The sequence below is a fragment of the Lissotriton helveticus genome, chromosome 4_1, assembly GCF_964261635.1.
Source record: "Lissotriton helveticus chromosome 4_1, aLisHel1.1, whole genome shotgun sequence".
Classification (NCBI taxonomy): Eukaryota; Metazoa; Chordata; class Amphibia; order Caudata; family Salamandridae; genus Lissotriton; species Lissotriton helveticus.
The window spans coordinates 1672543776-1672559430 of record NC_136063.1 but is presented as its reverse complement, the minus strand read 5'-3'; the positions used below and the strand labels follow the sequence as shown (position 1 = coordinate 1672559430).

The 15655-nt window shown below is 33.7% G+C and overlaps 7 non-coding genes across 7 annotated transcripts; 1 reads left to right on the top strand and 6 right to left on the bottom strand.

Moving 5' to 3' along the window:
- Window positions 1–2079: 2079 nt before the first annotated feature.
- Window positions 2080–2151, bottom strand: TRNAQ-UUG (transfer RNA glutamine (anticodon UUG)). The gene has a single exon. It is a non-coding gene; the product is annotated as a tRNA-Gln (tRNA).
- Window positions 2152–4597: 2446 nt separating this feature from the next.
- TRNAQ-UUG (transfer RNA glutamine (anticodon UUG)) lies at window positions 4598–4669 on the bottom strand. The gene has a single exon. It is a non-coding gene; the product is annotated as a tRNA-Gln (tRNA).
- A 1550-nt stretch (window positions 4670–6219) lies between these two features.
- On the top strand, window positions 6220–6291 carry TRNAQ-CUG (transfer RNA glutamine (anticodon CUG)). The gene has a single exon. It is a non-coding gene; the product is annotated as a tRNA-Gln (tRNA).
- An 826-nt stretch (window positions 6292–7117) lies between these two features.
- TRNAQ-UUG (transfer RNA glutamine (anticodon UUG)) lies at window positions 7118–7189 on the bottom strand. The gene has a single exon. It is a non-coding gene; the product is annotated as a tRNA-Gln (tRNA).
- Window positions 7190–9637: 2448 nt separating this feature from the next.
- On the bottom strand, window positions 9638–9709 carry TRNAQ-UUG (transfer RNA glutamine (anticodon UUG)). The gene has a single exon. It is a non-coding gene; the product is annotated as a tRNA-Gln (tRNA).
- Window positions 9710–12157: 2448 nt separating this feature from the next.
- On the bottom strand, window positions 12158–12229 carry TRNAQ-UUG (transfer RNA glutamine (anticodon UUG)). The gene has a single exon. It is a non-coding gene; the product is annotated as a tRNA-Gln (tRNA).
- A 2448-nt stretch (window positions 12230–14677) lies between these two features.
- TRNAQ-UUG (transfer RNA glutamine (anticodon UUG)) lies at window positions 14678–14749 on the bottom strand. The gene has a single exon. It is a non-coding gene; the product is annotated as a tRNA-Gln (tRNA).
- Between the last annotated feature and the right edge of the window lie 906 nt (window positions 14750–15655).

Here is a 15655-nt window from a genome sequence, read left to right as displayed (position 1 = left end):
TTTTCTTTTCCATTCAGTTCTTAGAATTATTAATTGGAAAAACATCTCATTTACTTATAAACTTGTACATATCCACTTTACACGTATGTATCTCCCTATATCTTGCTATATGTCTCTGTATATTTATAGGACAACATAAACACATACATTATAAAAATGCATATAATTAGTGGAGGTGAAAATAATGAAAAGTTGTTGCCTCTCCACATTTGAAACATGAGCTTCTTCTCCTTACTCTTCTATATGTCATGAAATTGAGATACTCACTTTTTACTCAATTTTGATCTAACAATATAGTTGATTTATATAAAGCATATCATATGATTTGTGAATAATCTTAAAAGAGAAAATTAGATCAGTACCTGTGAGGCCTCCAAGCAAAAGCTTATGTTTCACGATTGCAGATCGACTGTTGAAAATCAGCATGAAAAACATTTTATTTCACAATTTCCATACTAATATACAAAAAACATTTGTACTATCTGAATGATACCGTCATTGTGGTTCTCTAGGTTTGATTTAAGACACTTCTCTTTCAAAATGTGCTAAATTCGCCTTATCAATAGCGCAGAAAGCTTCAAAAAGGGATGCTGGGAATCAGGCCTCTGAAATGCATTTCAGAAAAACAGGATAGGATTTCTTAATGCCACACTATTTTGTGTAGGAATGTGATGTAAACGTATTATAATGTTTGTATTTCTGTAACTTGTTCAAGCTGATGGACGTTTTGAAAGGAATCAATAATTGTCTCTTTCAACCTACTGGTGTTGGATTTGAGCTATCAATAAACAAAGATGACAGAAATGGAAAAGGTCAAGAGTAATAAAATAGTACCCCCAAGATTTGGACTGGTACCTTTGCATGCAAAGTCCAAAGTGCCAATCATTGCTCTTTGGCGCAGCCCATGTGAGAGACAAAGAAATGGGTGTATTAGTTTGGAAATGTAAAATGTTTTAATATGATACAGTCAAAGATGATCATTATGATATAACTTGCCTATCTTGATAAACGTGTGCATATTTAACACTGTTATGGAGAATGTATCTGAACAGAATCAAATCACATTATAGCTCTTTACACTATGAGCATTCAACAGAGATATCCTTTCATCAATGTAAGAAATGCCCCCGCACTAATGCGCTCTCTTTTGTCTCAAGGGAAAAATGACTCATGTATGGGAGGGTTCCATGGTCTAATGGTTAGCATCCTGGACTCTGAATCCAGCGATCCGAGTTCAAATCTCGGTGGGACCTACTTGAATTATGAGATTTACTATTTCACCCATTTCTTAGAATTTGGACTTGGAAAAACATAACGTCAATGTTTTATACTGATATTTATCAACGTATAAGTATGCATCTATGTATACATAGCTATATCCGTCTAGATAGCGATAAGACTATATACAGAAATCAATTATTCATAAACATATTTATTGAAGCTGAAAACTAAAAACTGTTGTTTCCCATCCACAATTTAAACGTTAGGTTCATTTCCTCTCTCATCTATATGACCAGTAATGAGATAGTTAATTTTTGCTGATTTCTTATATGACAACATGCTTGACTTACACAGTGCATTTAATTGTGAATTTCTTTGAAAGAGAAATTCAGATTATTACCTTTGACACGTCTTTCGAAAGATTTTACTTTATGGTTATGGATTTACTTTAGAAAATCAGAGTGTAAATATATGTGTGTCTGAATTTCATGATTGTTATTCAAAACGTCATATCTTCTGTCCCCATAATACACAATTTGATTCCTCAAGTTTTGTTTTAATGAAGGATTTCCAATTAAAAAGTTCCATCTTCCCCTTATCAATAACAGTAAGATTTAAGAAAGTAATATCTTGCATCAGCCCCCTGTGATGAGTTTGAGAAAACAGAGTCAGCTCGCAAAATGTCTCATTATTTTGAGCCATTTAATTTCCATGTTTTCTAAAAGTTCTATCATTTGCTCACTTCGAATAGACTTTCAGAATACAATCAATAAATTAATGTTTCACTCTACCCGTGTTAGATTTGTGATATTTATGAATACACTTGACAGAAAAAGATTTGATCAACAGTCATGAAAGTGGTCCCACCGAGATTTGAACTCGGATCCTTGGATTCAAAGTCCAAAGTGCTAACCCTTACACCATGGAACCTCCCATGTAACAAGGGAGCAAATTGCTGCAGCAATGTGAACATTTCAAAGTTTTTAATGTTCTACAGTCAAAGACCAACAGAATGTTATTACTTTTCTATTCTGTTCAACTTTTGCATATTGAACTATGTTAGGGAAGGATGTTGCCCAGAGGACTCAAGTAACGCTATCACTCTGTTGAACAGTACTTTTTATGTGAGATACGATTTTGCAATAAAATATAAGATTCCCCCGTGAATGCAATCTCTTCTCTCAAAATGAAAAGCTCAACCTGGTACAGGTGGTTTGATGGTATCATGCTTAGCACTCTAGACTCTGAAAACCGGGATCTGAGTACAAATCACAGTGGGACTTATCTAAACTTTACGATTTTCTTTTCCATTCAGTTCTTAGAATTATTAATTGGAAAAACATCACATTTACTTATAAACTTGTACATATCCACTTTACACGTATGTATCTCCCTATATCTTGCTATATGTCTCTGTATATTTATAGGACAACATAAACACATACATTATAAAAATGCATATAATTAGTAGAGGTGAAAATAATGAAAAGTTGTTGCCTCTCCACATTTGAAACATGAGCTTCTTCTCCTTACTCTTCTATATGTCATGAAATTGAGATAGTCACTTTTTACTCAATTTTGATCTAACAATATAGTTGATTTATACAAAGCATATCATATGATTTGTGAATAATCTTAAAAGAGAAAATTAGATCAGTACCTGTGAGGCCTCCAAGCAAAAGCTTATGTTTCACGATTGCAGATCGACTGTTGAAAATCAGCATGAAAAACGTTTTATTTCACAATTTCCATACTAATATACAAAAAACATTTGTACTATCTGAATGATACCGTCATTGTGGTTCTCTAGGTTTGATTTAAGAACACTTCTCTTTCAAAATGTGCTAAATTCGCCTTATCAATAGCGCAGAAAGCTTCAAAAAGGGATGCTGGGAATCAGGCCTCTGAAATGCATTTCAGAAAAACAGGATAGGATTTCTTAATGCCACACTATTTCGTGTAGGAATGTGATGTAAACGTATTATAATGTTTGTATTTCTGTAACTTGTTCAAGCTGATGGACGTTTTGAAAGGAATCAATAATTGTCTCTTTCAACCTACTGGTGTTGGATTTGAGCTATCAATAAACAAAGATGACAGAAATGGAAAAGGTCAAGAGTAATAAAATAGTACCCCCAAGATTTGGACTGGTACCTTTGCATGCAAAGTCCAAAGTGCCAATCATTGCTCTTTGGCGCAGCCCATGTGAGAGACAAAGAAATGGGTGTATTAGTTTGGAAATGTAAAATGTTTTAATATGATACAGTCAAAGATGATCATTATGATATAACTTGCCTATCTTGATAAACGTGTGCATATTTAACACTGTTATGGAGAATGTATCTGAACAGAATCAAATCACATTATAGCTCTTTACACTATGAGCATTCAACAGAGATATCCTTTCATCAATGTAAGAAATGCCCCCGCACTAATGCGCTCTCTTTTGTCTCAATGGAAAAATGACTCATGTATGGGAGGGTTCCATGGTCTAATGGTTAGCATCCTGGACTCTGAATCCAGCGATCCGAGTTCAAATCTCGGTGGGACCTACTTGAATTATGAGATTTACTATTTCACCCATTTCTTAGAATTTGGACTTGGAAAAACATAACGTCAATGTTTTATACTGATATTTATCAACGTATAAGTATGCATCTATGTATACATAGCTATATCCGTCTAGATAGCGATAAGACTATATACAGAAATCAATTATTCATAAACATATGTATTGAAGCTGAAAACTAAAAACTGTTGTTTCCCATCCACAATTTAAACGTTAGGTTCATTTCCTCTCTCATCTATATGACCAGTAATGAGATAGTTAATTTTTGCTGATTTCTTATATGACAACATGCTTGACTTACACAGTGCATTTAATTGTGAATTTCTTTGAAAGAGAAATTCAGATTATTACCTTTGACACGTCTTTCGAAAGATTTTACCTTATGGTTATGGATTTACTTTAGAAAATCAGAGTGTAAATATATGTGTGTCTGAATTTCACGATTGTTATTCAAAACGTCATATCTTCTGTCCCCATAATACACAATTTGATTCCTCAAGTTTTGTTTTAATGAAGGATTTCCAATTAAAAAGTTCCATCTTCCCCTTATCAATAACAGTAATATTTAAGAAAGTAATATCTTGCATCAGCCCCCTGTGATGAGTTTGAGAAAACAGTCAGCTCGCAAAATGTCTCATTATTTTGAGCCATTTAATTTCCATGTTTTCTAAAAGTTCTATCATTTGCTCACTTCGAATAGACTTTCAGAATACAATCAATAAATTAATGTTTCACTCTACCCGTGTTAGATTTGTGATATTTATGAATACACTTGACAGAAAAAGATTTGATCAACAGTCATGAAAGTGGTCCCACCGAGATTTGAACTCGGATCCTTGGATTCAAAGTCCAAAGTGCTAACCATTACACCATGGAACCTCCCATGTAACAAGGGAGCAAATTGCTGCAGCAATGTGAACATTTCAAAGTTTTTAATGTTCTACAGTCAAAGACCAACAGAATGTTATTACTTTTCTATTCTGTTCAACTTTTGCATATTGAACTATGTTAGGGAAGGATGTTGCCCAGAGGACTCAAGTAACGCTATCACCTTGTTGAACAGTACTTTTTATGTGAGATACGATTTTGCAATAAAATATAAGATTCCCCCGTGAATGCAATCTCTTCTCTCAAAATGAAAAGCTCAACCTGGTACAGGTGGTTTGATGGTATCATGCTTAGCACTCTAGACTCTGAAAACCGGGATCTGAGTACAAATCACAGTGGGACTTATCTAAACTTTACGATTTTCTTTTCCATTCAGTTCTTAGAATTATTAATTGGAAAAACATCTCATTTACTTATAAACTTGTACATATCCACTATACACGTATGTATCTCCCTATATCTTGCTATATGTCTCTGTATATTTATAGGACAACATAAACACATACATTATAAAAATGCATATAATTAGTGGAGGTGAAAATAATGAAAAGTTGTTGCCTCTCCACATTTGAAACATGAGCTTCTTCTCCTTACTCTTCTATATGTCATGAAATTGAGATACTCACTTTTTACGCAATTTTGATCTAACAATATAGTTGATTTATACAAAGCATATCATATGATTTGTGCATAATCTTAAAAGAGAAAATTAGATCAGTACCTGTGAGGCCTCCAAGCAAAAGCTTATGTTTCACGATTGCAGATCGACTGTTGAAAATCAGCATGAAAAACGTTTTATTTCACAATTTCCATACTAATATACAAAAAACATTTGTACTATCTGAATGATACCGTCATTGTGGTTCTCTAGGTTTGATTTAAGAACACTTCTCTTTCAAAATGTGCTAAATTCGCCTTATCAATAGCGCAGAAAGCTTCAAAAAGGGATGCTGGGAATCAGGCCTCTGAAATGCATTTCAGAAAAACAGGATAGGATTTCTTAATGCCACACTATTTTGTGTAGGAATGTGATGTAAACGTATTATAATGTTTGTATTTCTGTAACTTGTTCAAGCTGATGGACGTTTTGAAAGGAATCAATAATTGTCTCTTTCAACCTACTGGTGTTGGATTTGAGCTATCAATAAACAAAGATGACAGAAATGGAAAAGGTCAAGAGTAATAAAATAGTACCCCCAAGATTTGGACTGGTACCTTTGCATGCAAAGTTTAACGTGCCAATCATTGCTCTTTGGCGCAGCCCATGTGAGAGACAAAGAAATGGGTGTATTAGTTTGGAAATGTAAAATGTTTTAATATGTTACAGTCAAAGATGATGATTATGATATAACTTGCCTATCCTGATAAACGTTTGCATACTTAACACTGTTATGGAGAATGTATCTGAACAGAATCAAATCACATTATAGCTATTTACACTATGAGCATTCAACAGAGATATCGTTTCATCAATGTAAGAAATGCCCCTGCACTAATGCGCTCTCTTTTGTCTCAATGGAAAAATGACTCATGTATGGGAGGGTTCCATGGTGTAATGGTTAGCACTCTGGACTCTGAATCCAGCGATCCGAGTTCAAATCTCGGTGGGACCTGCTTGAATTATGAGATTTACTATTTCACCCATTTCTTAGAATTTGGTCTTGGAAAAACATAACGTCAATGTTTTATACTGATACTTATCAACGTATAAGTATGCATCTATGTATACATAGCTATATCCGTCTAGATAGCGATAAGACTATATAAAGAAATCAATTATTCATAAACATATGTATTGAAGCTGAAAAATAAAAACTGTTGTTTCCCATCCACAATTTAAACGTTAGGTTCATTTCCTCTCTCATCTATATGACCAGTAATGAGATAGTTAATTTTTGCTGATTTCTTATATGACAACATGCTTGACTTACACAGTGCATTTAATTGTGAATTTCTTTGATAGAGAAATTCAGATTATTACCTTTGACACGTCTTTCGAAAGATTTTACCTTATGGTTATGGATTTACTTTAGAAAATCAGAGTGTAAATATACGTGTGTCTGAATTTCACGATTGTTATTCAAAACGTCATATCTTCTGTCCCCATAATACACAATTTGATTCCTCAAGTTTTGTTTTAATGAAGGATTTCCAATTAAAAAGTTCCATCTTCCCCTTATCAATAACAGTAAGATTTAAGAAAGTAATATCTTGCATCAGCCCCCTGTGATGAGTTTGAGAAAACAGAGTCAGCTCGCAAAATGTCTCATTATTTTGAGCCATTTAATTTCCATGTTTTCTAAAAGTTCTATCATTTGCTCACTTCGAATAGACTTTCAGAATACAATCAATAAATTAATGTTTCACTCTACCCGTGTTAGATTTGTGATGTTTATGAATACACTTGACAGAAAAAGATTTGATCAACAGTCATGAAAGTGGTCCCACCGAGATTTGAACTCGGATCCTTGGATTCAAAGTCCAAAGTGCTAACCATTACACCATGGAACCTCCCATGTAACAAGGGAGCAAATTGCTGCAGCAATGTGAACATTTCAAAGTTTTTAATGTTCTACAGTCAAAGACCAACAGAATGTTATTACTTTTCTATTCTGTTCAACTTTTGCATATTGAACTATGTTAGGGAAGGATGTTGCCCAGAGGACTCAAGTAACGCTATCACCTTGTTGAACAGTACTTTTTATGTGAGATACGATTTTGCAATAAAAGATAAGATTCCCCCGTGAATGCAATCTCTTCTCTCAAAATGAAAAGCTCAACCTGGTACAGGTGGGTTGATGGTATCATGCTTAGCACTCTAGACTCTGAAAACCGGGATCTGAGTACAAATCACAGTGGGACTTATCTAAACTTTACGATTTTCTTTTCCATTCAGTTCTTAGAATTATTAATTGGAAAAACATCTCATTTACTTATAAACTTGTACATATCCACTTTACACGTATGTATCTCCCTATATCTTGCTATATGTCTCTGTATATTTATAGGACAACATAAACACATACATTATAAAAATGCATATAATTAGTGGAGGTGAAAATAATGAAAAGTTGTTGCCTCTCCACATTTGAAACATGAGCTTCTTCTCCTTACTCTTCTATATGTCATGAAATTGAGATACTCACTTTTTACTCAATTTTTATCTAACAATATAGTTGATTTATACAAAGCATATCATATGATTTGTGAATAATCTTAAAAGAGAAAATTAGATCAGTACCTGTGAGGCCTCCAAGCAAAAGCTTATGTTTCATGATTGCAGATCGACTGTTGAAAATCAGCATGAAAAACGTTTTATTTCACAATTTCCATACTAATATACAAAAAACATTTGTACTATCTGAATGATACCGTCATTGTGGTTCTCTAGGTTTGATTTAAGAACACTTCTCTTTCAAAATGTGCTAAATTCGCCTTATCAATAGCGCAGAAAGCTTCAAAAAGGGATGCTGGGAATCAGGCCTCTGAAATGCATTTCAGAAAAACAGGATAGGATTTCTTAATGCCACACTATTTTGTGTAGGAATGTGATGTAAACGTATTATAATGTTTGTATTTCTGTAACTTGTTCAAGCTGATGGACGTTTTGAAAGGAATCAATAATTGTCTCTTTCAACCTACTGGTGTTGGATTTGAGCTATCAATAAACAAAGATGACAGAAATGGAAAAGGTCAAGAGTAATAAAATAGTACCCCCAAGATTTGGACTGGTACCTTTGCATGCAAAGTCCAAAGTGCCAATCATTGCTCTTTGGCGCAGCCCATGTGAGAGACAAAGAAATGGGTGTATTAGTTTGGAAATGTAAAATGTTTTAATATGATACAGTCAAAGATGATCATTATGATATAACTTGCCTATCTTGATAAACGTGTGCATATTTAACACTGTTATGGAGAATGTATCTGAACAGAATCAAATCACATTATAGCTCTTTACACTATGAGCATTCAACAGAGATATCCTTTCATCAATGTAAGAAATGCCCCCGCACTAATGCGCTCTCTTTTGTCTCAAGGGAAAAATGACTCATGTATGGGACGGTTACATGGTCTAATGGTTAGCATCCTGGACTCTGAATCCAGCGATCCGAGTACAAATCTCGGTGGGACCTACTTGAATTATGAGATTTACTATTTCACCCATTTCTTAGAATTTGGACTTGGAAAAACATAACGTCAATGTTTTATACTGATATTTATCAACGTATAAGTATGCATCTATGTATACATAGCTATATCCGTCTAGATAGCGATAAGACTATATACAGAAATCAATTATTCATAAACATATTTATTGAAGCTGAAAACTAAAAACTGTTGTTTCCCATCCACAATTTAAACGTTAGGTTCATTTCCTCTCTCATCTATATGACCAGTAATGAGATAGTTAATTTTTGCTGATTTCTTATATGACAACATGCTTGACTTACACAGTGCATTTAATTGTGAATTTCTTTGAAAGAGAAATTCAGATTATTACCTTTGACACGTCTTTCGAAAGATTTTACTTTATGGTTATGGATTTACTTTAGAAAATCAGAGTGTAAATATATGTGTGTCTGAATTTCATGATTGTTATTCAAAACGTCATATCTTCTGTCCCCATAATACACAATTTGATTCCTCAAGTTTTGTTTTAATGAAGGATTTCCAATTAAAAAGTTCCATCTTCCCCTTATCAATAACAGTAATATTTAAGAAAGTAATATCTTGCATCAGCCCCCTGTGATGAGTTTGAGAAAACAGAGTCAGCTCGCAAAATGTCTCATTATTTTGAGCCATTTAATTTCCATGTTTTCTAAAAGTTCTATCATTTGCTCACTTCGAATAGACTTTCAGAATACAATCAATAAATTAATGTTTCACTCTACCCGTGTTAGATTTGTGATATTTATGAATACACTTGACAGAAAAAGATTTGATCAACAGTCATGAAAGTGGTCCCACCGAGATTTGAACTCGGATCCTTGGATTCAAAGTCCAAAGTGCTAAACCTTACACCATGAAACCTCCCATGTAACAAGGGAGCAAATTGCTGCAGCAATGTGAACATTTTAAAGTTTTTAATGTTCTACAGTCAAAGACCAACAGAATGTTATTACTTTTCTATTCTGTTCAACTTTTGCATATTGAACTATGTTAGGGAAGGATGTTGCCCAGAGGACTCAAGTAACACTATCACCTTGTTGAACAGTACTTTTTATGTGAGATACGATTTTGCAATAAAATATAAGATTCCCCCGTGAATGCAATCTCTTCTCTCAAAATGAAAAGCTCAACCTGGTACAGGTGGTTTGATGGTATCATGCTTAGCACTCTAGACTCTGAAAACCGGGATCTGAGTACAAATCACAGTGGGACTTATCTAAACTTTACGATTTTCTTTTCCATTCAGTTCTTAGAATTATTAATTGGAAAAACATCTCATTTACTTATAAACTTGTACATATCCACTTTACACGTATGTATCTCCCTATATCTTGCTATATGTCTCTGTATATTTATAGGACAACATAAACACATACATTATAAAAATGCATATAATTAGTGGAGGTGAAAATAATGAAAAGTTGTTGCCTCTCCACATTTGAAACATGAGCTTCTTCTCCTTACTCTTCTATATGTCATGAAATTGAGATACTCACTTTTTACTCAATTTTGATCTAACAATATAGTTGATTTATATAAAGCATATCATATGATTTGTGAATAATCTTAAAAGAGAAAATTAGATCAGTACCTGTGAGGCCTCCAAGCAAAAGCTTATGTTTCACGATTGCAGATCGACTGTTGAAAATCAGCATGAAAAACGTTTTATTTCACAATTTCCATACTAATATACAAAAAACATTTGTACTATCTGAATGATACCGTCATTGTGGTTCTCTAGGTTTGATTTAAGAACACTTCTCTTTCAAAATGTGCTAAATTCGCCTTATCAATAGCGCAGAAAGCTTCAAAAAGGGATGCTGGGAATCAGGCCTCTGAAATGCATTTCAGAAAAACAGGATAGGATTTCTTAATGCCACACTATTTCGTGTAGGAATGTGATGTAAACGTATTATAATGTTTGTATTTCTGTAACTTGTTCAAGCTGATGGACGTTTTGAAAGGAATCAATAATTGTCTCTTTCAACCTACTGGTGTTGGATTTGAGCTATCAATAAACAAAGATGACAGAAATGGAAAAGGTCAAGAGTAATAAAATAGTACCCCCAAGATTTGGACTGGTACCTTTGCATGCAAAGTCCAAAGTGCCAATCATTGCTCTTTGGCGCAGCCCATGTGAGAGACAAAGAAATGGGTGTATTAGTTTGGAAATGTAAAATGTTTTAATATGATACAGTCAAAGATGATCATTATGATATAACTTGCCTATCTTGATAAACGTGTGCATATTTAACACTGTTATGGAGAATGTATCTGAACAGAATCAAATCACATTATAGCTCTTTACACTATGAGCATTCAACAGAGATATCCTTTCATCAATGTAAGAAATGCCCCCGCACTAATGCGCTCTCTTTTGTCTCAATGGAAAAATGACTCATGTATGGGAGGGTTCCATGGTCTAATGGTTAGCATCCTGGACTCTGAATCCAGCGATCCGAGTTCAAATCTCGGTGGGACCTACTTGAATTATGAGATTTACTATTTCACCCATTTCTTAGAATTTGGACTTGGAAAAACATAACGTCAATGTTTTATACTGATATTTATCAACGTATAAGTATGCATCTATGTATACATAGCTATATCCGTCTAGATAGCGATAAGACTATATACAGAAATCAATTATTCATAAACATATTTATTGAAGCTGAAAACTAAAAACTGTTGTTCCCCATCCACAATTTAAACGTTAGGTTCATTTCCTCTCTCATCTATATGACCAGTAATGAGATAGTTAATTTTTGCTGATTTCTTATATGACAACATGCTTGACTTACACAGTGCATTTAATTGTGAATTTCTTTGAAAGAGAAATTCAGATTATTACCTTTGACACGTCTTTCGAAAGATTTTACTTTATGGTTATGGATTTACTTTAGAAAATCAGAGTGTAAATATATGTGTGTCTGAATTTCATCATTGTTATTCAAAACGTCATATCTTCTGTCCCCATAATACACAATTTGATTCCTCAAGTTTTGTTTTAATGAAGGATTTCCAATTAAAAAGTTCCATCTTCCCCTTATCAATAACAGTAAGATTTAAGAAAGTAATATCTTGCATCAGCCCCCTGTGATGAGTTTGAGAAAACAGAGTCAGCTCGCAAAATGTCTCATTATTTTGAGCCATTTAATTTCCATGTTTTCTAAAAGTTCTATCATTTGCTCACTTCGAATAGACTTTCAGAATACAATCAATAAATTAATGTTTCACTCTACCCGTGTTAGATTTGTGATATTTATGAATACACTTGACAGAAAAAGATTTGATCAACAGTCATGAAAGTGGTCCCACCGAGATTTGAACTCGGATCCTTGGATTCAAAGTCCAAAGTGCTAACCATTACACCATGGAACCTCCCATGTAACAAGGGAGCAAATTGCTGCAGCAATGTGAACATTTCAAAGTTTTTAATGTTCTACAGTCAAAGACCAACAGAATGTTATTACTTTTCTATTCTGTTCAACTTTTGCATATTGAACTATGTTAGGGAAGGATGTTGCCCAGAGGACTCAAGTAACGCTATCACCTTGTTGAACAGTACTTTTTATGTGAGATACGATTTTGCAATAAAAGATAAGATTCCCCCGTGAATGCAATCTCTTCTCTCAAAATGAAAAGCTCAACCTGGTACAGGTGGGTTGATGGTATCATGCTTAGCACTCTAGACTCTGAAAACCGGGATCTGAGTACAAATCACAGTGGGACTTATCTAAACTTTACGATTTTCTTTTCCATTCAGTTCTTAGAATTATTAATTGGAAAAACATCTCATTTACTTATAAACTTGTACATATCCACTTTACACGTATGTATCTCCCTATATCTTGCTATATGTCTCTGTATATTTATAGGACAACATAAACACATACATTATAAAAATGCATATAATTAGTAGAGGTGAAAATAATGAAAAGTTGTTGCCTCTCCACATTTGAAACATGAGCTTCTTCTCCTTACTCTTCTATATGTCATGAAATTGAGATACTCACTTTTTACTCAATTTTGATCTAACAATATAGTTGATTTATACAAAGCATATCATATAATTTGTGAATAATCTTAAAAGAGAAAATTAGATCAGTACCTGTGAGGCCTCCAAGCAAAAGCTTATGTTTCACGATTGCAGATCGACTGTTGAAAATCAGCATGAAAAATGTTTTATTTCACAATTTCCATACTAATATACAAAAAACATTTGTACTATCTGAATGATACCGTCATTGTGGTTCTCTAGGTTTGATTTAAGAACACTTCTCTTTCAAAATGTGCTAAATTCGCCTTATCAATAGCGCAGAAAGCTTCAAAAAGGGATGCTGGGAATCAGGCCTCTGAAATGCATTTCAGAAAAACAGGATAGGATTTCTTAATGCCACACTATTTTGTGTAGGAATGTGATGTAAACGTATTATAATGTTTGTATTTCTGTAACTTGTTCAAGCTGATGGACGTTTTGAAAGGAATCAATAATTGTCTCTTTCAACCTACTGGTGTTGGATTTGAGCTATCAATAAACAAAGATGACAGAAATGGAAAAGGTCAAGAGTAATAAAATCGTACCCCCAAGATTTGGACTGGTACCTTTGCATGCAAAGTCCAAAGTGCCAATCATTGCTCTTTGGCGCAGCCCATGTGAGAGACAAAGAAATGGGTGTATTAGTTTGGAAATGTAAAATGTTTTAATATGATACAGTCAAAGATGATCATTATGATATAACTTGCCTATCTTGATAAACGTGTGCATATTTAACACTGTTATGGAGAATGTATCTGAACAGAATCAAATCACATTATAGCTCTTTACACTATGAGCATTCAACAGAGATATCCTTTCATCAATGTAAGAAATGCCCCCGCACTAATGCGCTCTCTTTTGTCTCAATGGAAAAATGACTCATGTATGGGAGGGTTCCATGGTCTAATGGTTAGCATCCTGGAATCTGAATCCAGCGATCCGAGTTCAAATCTCGGTGGGACCTACTTGAATTATGAGATTTACTATTTCACCCATTTCTTAGAATTTGGACTTGGAAAAACATAACGTCAATGTTTTATACTGATATTTATCAACGTATAAGTATGCATCTATGTATACATAGCTATATCCGTCTAGATAGCGATAAGACTATATACAGAAATCAATTATTCATAAACATATTTATTGAAGCTGAAAACTAAAAACTGTTGTTTCCCATCCACAATTTAAACGTTAGGTTCATTTCCTCTCTCATCTATATGACCAGTAATGAGATAGTTAATTTTTGCTGATTTCTTATATGACAACATGCTTGACTTACACAGTGCATTTAATTGTGAATTTCTTTGAAAGAGAAATTCAGATTATTACCTTTGACACGTCTTTCGAAAGATTTTACTTTATGGTTATGGATTTACTTTAGAAAATCAGAGTGTAAATATATGTGTGTCTGAATTTCATGATTGTTATTCAAAACGTCATATCTTCTGTCCCCATAATACACAATTTGATTCCTCAAGTTTTGTTTTAATGAAGGATTTCCAATTAAAAAGTTCCATCTTCCCCTTATCAATAACAGTAAGATTTAAGAAAGTAATATCTTGCATCAGCCCCCTGTGATGAGTTTGAGAAAACAGAGTCAGCTCGCAAAATGTCTCATTATTTTGAGCCATTTAATTTCCATGTTTTCTAAAAGTTCTATCATTTGCTCACTTCGAATAGACTTTCAGAATACAATCAATAAATTAATGTTTCACTCTACCCGTGTTAGATTTGTGATATTTATGAATACACTTGACAGAAAAAGATTTGATCAACAGTCATGAAAGTGGTCCCACCGAGATTTGAACTCGGATCCTTGGATTCAAAGTCCAAAGTGCTAACCCTTACACCATGGAACCTCCCATGTAACAAGGGAGCAAATTGCTGCAGCAATGTGAACATTTCAAAGTTTTTAATGTTCTACAGTCAAAGACCAACAGAATGTTATTACTTTTCTATTCTGTTCAACTTTTGCATATTGAACTATGTTAGGGAAGGATGTTGCCCAGAGGACTCAAGTAACGCTATCACCTTGTTGAACAGTACTTTTTATGTGAGATACGATTTTGCAATAAAATATAAGATTCCCCCGTGAATGCAATCTCTTCTCTCAAAATGAAAAGCTCAACCTGGTACAGGTGGTTTGATGGTATCATGCTTAGCACTCTAGACCCTGAAAACCGGGATCTGAGTACAAATCACAGTGGGACTTATCTAAACTTTACGATTTTCTTTTCCATTCAGTTCTTAGAATTATTAATTGGAAAAACATCTCATTTACTTATAAACTTGTACATATCCACTTTACACGTATGTATCTCCCTATATCTTGCTATATGTCTCTGTATATTTATAGGACAACATAAACACATACATTATAAAAATGCATATAATTAGTGGAGGTGAAAATAATGAAAAGTTGTTGCCTCTCCACATTTGAAACATGAGCTTCTTCTCCTTACTCTTCTATATGTCATGAAATTGAGATACTCACTTTTTACTCAATTTTGATCTAACAATATAGTTGATTTATATAAAGCATATCATATGATTTGTGAATAATCTTAAAAGAGAAAATTAGATCAGTACCTGTGAGGCCTCCAAGCAAAAGCTTATGTTTCACGATTGCAGATCGACTGTTGAAAATCAGCATGAAAAACGTTTTATTTCACAATTTCCATACTAATATACAAAAAACATTTGTACTATCTGAATGATACCGTCATTGTGGTTCTCTAGGTTTGATTTAAGAACACTTCTCTTTC